Source organism: Pipra filicauda, unplaced genomic scaffold (genome assembly GCF_003945595.2).
Source record: "Pipra filicauda isolate LSUMZ 115617 unplaced genomic scaffold, ASM394559v2 scaffold206_size1356665_pilon, whole genome shotgun sequence".
In the NCBI taxonomy this organism is placed as follows: Eukaryota; Metazoa; Chordata; class Aves; order Passeriformes; family Pipridae; genus Pipra; species Pipra filicauda.
Genome location: NW_024104317.1, coordinates 1,015,652 through 1,023,721, shown reverse-complemented (window position 1 = coordinate 1,023,721; position 8,070 = coordinate 1,015,652). Strand labels below are relative to the sequence as shown.

At 47.2% G+C, this 8,070-nt stretch overlaps 1 long non-coding RNA gene across 1 annotated transcript; it reads left to right on the top strand.

The window, feature by feature from the left end:
• Window positions 1-387: 387 nt before the first annotated feature.
• On the top strand, window positions 388-7,058 carry LOC120323182. The gene is made up of 3 exons (XR_005563411.1): window positions 388-467; window positions 608-695; window positions 6,977-7,058. It is a non-coding gene; the product is annotated as an uncharacterized LOC120323182 (long non-coding RNA).
• The last annotated feature ends 1,012 nt before the right edge of the window (window positions 7,059-8,070 follow it).

Here is an 8,070-nt window from a genome sequence, read left to right as displayed (position 1 = left end):
GAGTGGTGAAAGTGTGTGTGGGTGCAGGGCACACGTGGCTGGGAGCAGAGAGGGCTCACACCCAGAAGGGCACCCTTTCGGAATCCTCAAATGGTCACCCTGCGCTTCCTGCCTGACAGGGCCCGACCCTGCCATCTGCACCCCAGCAGAAGTTACTGAAATGTGGGAATTTGAGGTTAATCTGCAGTGCAGTGGTGCAGGTCAGAGGCTGGGTCCGAGTCTCCCCTGCATTACAGCGGAGTTCAGCCTCGCTGACAGCTGTGTAACACGCGAGATCCGCCTCCAGCGAAGCCCGCAGGGACAGCCCTGAGCTAGCTCCGAGCTGCTGCACTCCAGCGCTGCTGCCAGCTTAGGAAGGAGGCCAGAGCAGCCTGTCTGCTTGAGCACAAACTCCCCAGCAAACCTGAGCTGCCGAGGCTGTGTGGATAGCAGCACAGAATGGCAGCAACACACTGGTCCTTTTAGAGGTAACCCCCGTAAAGTGGGGGACGGTCGAGCTGTATCCCCACCCCGTGCGATAGGAATGGGACCGCTCCCAGTCTGCTCTGCCCCTGATAACGCAGATCCTCTCTCCTTCACCTTACCCACTGTGTTTATCCCTACGCAGGTGCATTCAGCTACAGGATGCCCACAGAGGGATGCAGAGAAGTTGAAGCAGCATTTGCTACTTTCCTGAAGCACAGCTACTTAAGCAGGTAAGCAGCAGGCACAATTAGTGAAAACACACTGCTTTTGATCACTGTAACACACGACAAAATAATCAGACGCGAGTCCTTCTGATGAACAGACCCTTTAGCAGAATGTTCTGATTCGCTGCTGTTGTGAAAGCAGAAACAGGCAGCAATATTTTATTTCTGCTTTCTTCCATTCAGCACTGGGATGGAGTTCTCTACTCTGGTTTGTGGGATGCTTTTTCTTTGTTTCCTCTTAATCTGAATGAGGAAGATAAAAGGAGAAAAAACCATGATGGAGGGGAAAGGGCTTTGAGCAAAGAAACAACGTGTCACACAGTACTGAAAATGCCACCCAACCTAGTGACATTAATTACTTGCAAGAGTAAGAGCTGCTCACTCAATTTAATCCCTTGAGTAAGGGTTAAATGGTTGAGTAGACAGTTCCAGGCAGGATCAGACCACAGAGCTGTGCATATGAACCATGATCTAGAGTCTGTACCAGGGCCTTGTCCTCTTCAGTCCTGCAAATTTGATGCTCACTGCAGCGGGACTATTTGCATGCCAGGAGATCGGATGCTCTGTTTATCTACAGCCTAGAAACATAAAGGTCCCAAGTTTCTTCCACTGCCAGGGGACATGTGAGAGCTTTGAGCACATGCTACAGAGATAAGTAGAGACATATGCTTTATGCCAGGCCAAGATGCTTTTATAAAGAGTTTCTGGCCATGTCTGGTAAAACATTTAATAACTTTTCTGCCAGCAGCCAAAAGGCAGTCAAATAGTTAAAAGCAGTAATAAAAGTTCCTGAGTGAGTCAGAGTCCTACAGAAATCCTGCTAGTGAATTTCTCCATGGTAGCCTGCAGGACTAGCAAGAAAAAAATCCCACAGGACTCTGATGGTATGAAGTATTTTTTAACAACTCCTTGGAAGTGGCATGGAATGTCCCTGCAAAGCTTCTGAAACCAGATCCCAGGCTATGTGCAGCCTAAACAGCAATTCTGGTATTTTTTTCTTAAATTACTATAGTTTCAAATCTGATTTTACTCCTAGAGAATCACAGAGAGGCCAGTTTCAGTGTGATCTTTAAGTGGCATCTCACTTGCTTATAGAAGAATGTGCATAAGTGTGTATTCCTTTAACCTGGAATCCAACATACTTGAACGTCCATACCACAGATGGAGCAAAATGCTGCCCTGCCATGTGGCGTGGCCTGGGCTCAACTCTCTGCCCTCCCTTCCTGCTGAGCTCTGCTCTTGTAGCGCTAATGAAGTACCTCTTCTTTCCCTTTCAAAGCCCTCAGGTGATTCCTTTCTGCTTGGAAACTGCAGTGAGACCATGGGCTTCTTTGGAAATGAATCTCATTAAGATCCAGGCCACAAAAGCTTCTCTGCTAATTCTTCCTGCTGCTAAAACCCTGTCAGTAACCAGCATACTCTGGTTTGGCTCTGCTGTGGGCAGCAGTGCTGGGAACCAAGGGCAGGGCAGGTGCACGTATCTCACAGCAGCTTGCTCTGATCCCAGGTTTATGGGTTGGCAATTGTAGGTGTCCACATTCTTGCTCTCCTGTTTGACAGATGATAACAATGGAGAGAGGAGAGGGTAGTAATGCTGCTGGCACCTGTCTGGCAGCTTGTGTGCATGGGCTAGTTGGTCTCTGATTGCATTTTGCAAGTTCTTTCCACACTGCAGTTCAGGTGTGGTTTGGATGCTTTTCTCTGAAACATCTGGGAGCTGATCTGGGTGCTCTGCTTGGCCTGAATTTCCTCTCCTTGTTTCAAGACATTGTCATTTCTCTCCAGCTGAAAATCTCCTGGGAGCTAACTACGTTTCTTTGGTTATTCCCTGTTTTACTACAGCTTGGCTGTAAAAAGTGGAGCAGTTGGTGGGAAAAATTAGTCTTTCTCAGAGCTGTTTTGCAGATCCCCCACAGACACATTATGCCAGCGTGACAGCATCAGCACAGCACAGGAGACCTCAGCAGAGAGGCTTTGAGCTAAGCAGGATCAAGCTTCCACAGATGTGGGTTGTCACCATGCCTGCTGGGCTGCCCAGTCTGTCAGCAGAGATCCTACCCTGGATGTCCTAATTCCCTGTCCTGTGCTCTATGACCCACTCCTTCTCTTGCACAGCAAAACCCTGTACAACCTTTCTGGTCTCTCTTTCCCACTTCCAAGGGTGTTTGGGGTGAACTTGTGATCTTTAAAACAACCTGCAGGCAGGATGAAGACAGTTGTTCTCCTAACTGTGTGTGAGGGCAGCACTTATCCCTAGGGTTAGAACATGGGTTTTCTGGGTCTACAGAGAGGGCCTGTGAAGCACAGCATGGGTGGTATGGCTGAGCTGCTCACAAAGGGAGCTGAGAAAAAGCCAGAGGTTTATCACCCAGGGCAGGAGACGGCCTCTCCTTCCTCCTGGCCTTGTCTCAGGCAGAGAGCCCGGCTCTCACAGCCTGCCTGGCAGGCAGCCACCCTCCCATGGTGTCCGACCTCCGAAGACGTGCCCATGGCAGGCTGCTTTGAGCACACGCAGAGAAAAGAGATAGTGAAGAAGTATCTGGTTACCCACCTCAGCCGCCTTCTTCCCCTCCTTTCCAGGGAGGGAGGTCTGCCCTCCTGGGTGTCAGGAGAGATTCTTCCAGAGAGAGTTTGGCAGCACAAATTTATGACAAGCCTGTTACAACTTGTTGCAGATTTGGGTAACACTTGGGGAAAATGCTGTCAACAACTGCTTGCTTCTCTCCTTGGAAACCCCAGAGTGCTTTTTCTGTGCTCAGCTCACTGCCACAATTCATACTGCCAGTGGCTGGGGGAGTATCTGGGAGTCCAGAGCCAGCCTTCCCTGGCAGCACGGGGATGGTGTCATGGCTCAGGGTCACTTCCTCAAGGACAGCTGCCATGCCCCAAGGAACAGTAGCCCTTTAGCCTCACACATGGGTGTGATAGTCAACAGAGCAGCATATGAAAGCACTGTCCTTCCACCCTCAGATCATCATAGGATCTGTTGAGCAATTCAGTGTGTTTATCTCGCAATGACAGTGCAGCCCTGGGGCTGTCTGAGGTCCTCACTGGTGCAATGACTGGCTGTTGCATCAGAACCAACAGTCAGACGATGGGGTCACGCTTCCCGGAGGAGGCAAAGTGCTGATCCAGGCTGTAAAGATTGCATTTCTCTCTGCATTTGCATTCTCAGCTGCAGGACAAGCGCCAGAGTCCTGGGGTGGGCAGAGGGGATTTAGGTTAAGCAGGACTTCCAGATCAGCTCCAAGATTGTCATCTTCTGGTTAAAATCATGGAAATCTGAGATGACACTTGTGGCCCCTGCAGTTACTTCTGAATGCACATGTATTTCTCCTGGTAAATCATTAAAGCATACCCTAGCATGAGACAAAGCGGGAGTTTTAGGCAAGGAAAATACCTCTGCTTGTCAGGTGCCCCAGGAGAAGCTGAAGTGGACATAAACAGTGGAGCAGCTTGCAAGTGTGCAGCATTGAGAACACAGGATGCATCCCATATGCAAGATCTCATTCCCCAATCCTCAACATCCAATCTGGGAGCGCTAGCAGGAGTGTTTGGTGGCATGAATGCCTGCACAGTCACACTGGTCACCTTTTGCTTATGGGATGTACAGATGCTGGCATTGTGTAGTAGGCAATTCATGTTCCACAGCAGTCTGCAAGGTTGTGGTGATTCATGGGGAACAGGAAAACCTAGTCTTATCTTGAGGGGGAAAACTGCTGAACCTCAGGTTCCAAAGCCTTTGGTTCAGTGGAATTACAGGTGCAAATCCTGAGAGGTTCAAATAGGGTCTTTCTTTCCCTGAGATAAATGGAGTGCCATGCAGTAAATCACCTATGATTCTCTTTGTTAGATGCTGTGTTACTTGAAAATGGCATCAAGACAAATTTCAACTTTCTGCAAAATAAATAACTGCATCATTTATCAAAAAGGTTTGCTTTCAGAAAGGTTGCCACTCCTTTAAGGCATCAGAGACCCCTGGGAATGAAGGAGATAAGAAGAACACAAGATGCCACTTTTCTTTTCTTACTCAATTTTATTTGACATTTCACTTTTTTTTGCTTATTTGAAAAAGCCCTGACGAGGAGTGATTCCTGGCCATGACGTGTCCCAGCAGACTTGGTGGAGTGTGACAGTGAGGGCCTTGTACTGCCTGACTTGCCCCTGAGGAGATGGGGAGTGACAAGCTTGCTTGCAATGTCCTTGCTGCCCGTGGTTGCCCTCACGCAGAGGGTCTGAGATTGCTGTTCCCCCCGCAGCAGCAGACACTGCCCATCAAACCCATTCCCAGGTTTCTTGCAGTGGAACATACAGCTCCTGGGATGGCAGCAAAATCACTGCATCAGGACTGATTGGCAGTGAATAACCAGCGTGTTTCTGCCTCTTAGCTGAGGTGACACATCCAGACCACTGATACCTGTTGGAGCATGAGGTGCTTGTTCCTTATAGACCATGCTGCAGAGCAGCATGTTCAGCTCTGCTGTAGATAGTGGTCATGCAACACAGGTGTGCTGTTCCAACAAGGTACCTGTAAATGCAAACACTGTCACACTTGAATTCCTCCTCTTCTACAGGAAGAGCCACGAGCAAAAAAACATGGCAAGGCAGAGAAACATTTCTGAAACTGTATATTTCTCTTCTTTTAGAACTATCTCCAGTTTTCAGCTATGTCCACACGCTTGTTCTTTGTCTAGGGCAGAATATAATGCACTAAATGAAATGTCAAAAAGCAACTCCTGTGCTCAGCATGCTCAACAGTAATTTGTTTTATAGTGTGTGCAACAGTATCTTGTTCTGTGCTTCACACAGCAAATATAATAGTGTCCAGCCAGCACCTCACTAACTTTTTAAAAACAGATGAAGCAAGAAGTACTGCAAGCAGCTTTTATGTCATCAATGGGATGCCCTCAGTGCTTTCCAAATGCCTGGGAGTCCTAAGTACCGGGCAGAAATTGGCATCCTCTGTTTACACGTGGGAAAACAGAACTAAAAGAGTTTATGTCTCCTGTTTCCAAACACAGTCACTAGCTTTGGGTCTCTGTCTTTCTGGTGCCAAACTGTGAGAGTTTTTAATGTTCTGGCATGTATGCAGAACAAAGACCAACTGTTCACTGGTTTAACTGGTTTGACTTGTACACAGCTCTGTTGAAAAGGTACCTTAGTGTGAAGTTTGTGTAGTGCAGTGAAGAAGCAGATGTTCCCTCCATCCCCACTGCCCATCAGGTCTGGATTTTACAAGTGCCCCAGTCGAAGCCAACAGTGTTTGCAGTGTCCAGTGCTGCTGAGAGCTAGGCCAGGTGTTAGATCAAATGTCTGGATCTGAGCGTGTAACATTTTTTCAGATGTGCTTCTCAGTGATTTTTTTCCAGACAGATGCGGGAAGTCTGTGGTAGAGCTGGGAACAGAGCCTGTTCCAGTGCTGTGAGAGGCTGTGCCTCTGACAAGACACAGGCACAGCCCTACAAAGTAAATGTTGTGATTTCATGGCTGGAGCTGAATGGCACCCGACAGTTGCACCAGGGAATTTTTCTTCCCCAGTCTCCAGATTCACAGGCATTCACTCTGTGGCTGAAGCCTCAGAACCTCTGAAGTTTAATAGTAGTTTGGTATTTAATTTTGGGTCAGTTGTACCTATGCATCTTTGTACTCCTGTTCCTGTGTGCAGCTCAGTTGTAGGATAACCTTAGTGGAGGATCACCAGGCAGGAAGGCTCAGGGAGCTAGTAAGATATAGGGGGAAAGGTCATCATGGGGCTGAGCTCAATACCTGCTTGCACAGAAGAGTGTTTTACCCTGGGAAATGTCTGTTTACTCCAGTAACATGTAGAGTAAGCCACCTCCTAAGCTGGATAATGGAGTGAGGACTGGGCTTGTGGATGGATGATAGATGTTCTGGCTCTGCTTGCTTGGTTGAGTTGTCCAGAAGAATCACTCATTTCTTTCTTTTTTAATCACTAGTTGAGCTTATCCATGATGGGAGAGATTGTCATATCCTGTGTCTGAACATCATGCCCTCTGCCCCAGCTGGCTGCATGGCAAACCCTGAGGACACTATTGGCCCTGCCAAGCCTGGGCAATCCACAGCTGGGCAACACTTTACAGAGATGGCCACACTGTTGGGGTGTCATCTGCACAGGCAGATCCCCACTGGTCTGTCTCTTCAATGTTTGGAAGAGCTCAGCTTCACAGCACGGGTTTTTCTCCCTGGCTGTTCGCACGAGTTCATATTGAAAGCTTCCTTTCTCAAGACGTTCTCTTTTACTTATTTAAAATGTGCTGTTTCCATAGGTTGCACCTGCTCTCAAGGATACTACCCAAGGATAAACATAGAGAAGGCACAAGGCCAGCACCAGAAGTGCTGTTTCCGCAGGACTTGCAGGCAGGTGTGTCTGTACATGTAATAAAATGCTAGGCTCTTGGTGTCTGCTCGGTTCCCCTGACTGGGATGTGGTAAGGGGCATCCAGCATATGGCAGCAGAGAGAGCCCTGGTCTTCATAGCAGTGAGATGGCTTGTACAGCTGAGCTCCCTAAAAAGAGCAGTAGAAACCACATCCCAACTATCCCTCTGCCAGTACAGGTCAGGAACGGTGGCTTTTCTTGAGTTAAATTTCACTCAGTCTCATTTTTATTTCTGTTTATGTTTTAGCAAATGCTAAATATTAAGCTGTCATTAGGCAAAAAGTAGTTAGAGGAATTCCAGACTAAAAAGCAGGACTTATACATTTAGTTTAGAAGGGAAACTGGGAAATTTTTTCAGCAAAGCTGCTTCCATGAAGAAGGACCACTGAAGAGCATTCTGGTATTTCAGCCATCTGCTGTAAGGAGGAGGTGAAAACCCCTCAAACTCTTCCCACTGCAAATACACAGGCTTTTCTTCGGTAAAAGGCTGAATCTTTCAACTGTGGTTGAAGCCTCTTTTTTTTTTTTAATGGATATCACTAAAGCATGTAAAAGAAAGGAGTTTGGGGAAAACTCTAGCTGATACAGGGCAGGGAGCAATCACGGGCTGGCAACAGGCTGGAATAAGTGACCTAATCAGCCATTTCCCTCTCTAATTGCTATGATTCTATGGCTTAAAGAATTACACAATGTGTATTTTAGTTGGAACAAGATACTATTATTGAGTAAAGTGCATAATAATTGTGTTTCAGAAGGTGAAATAAGCATCTATCACCAAGCACTTTAATCCATCATTGTACTTTGCTAAATTACCGAAATTGCACTACATTCAATACTAAAATTACTTGTAATAAAGTGATTGCTGAACTGACACTCACAAAAAGATGTCTAATACCCACATTTGTTTTCCTAATTGATAATTTTAGGCTTCGATCTAGGGAGGGAGGAGCACCCACGGCCTCACTGCAGTTGATAGGAATGG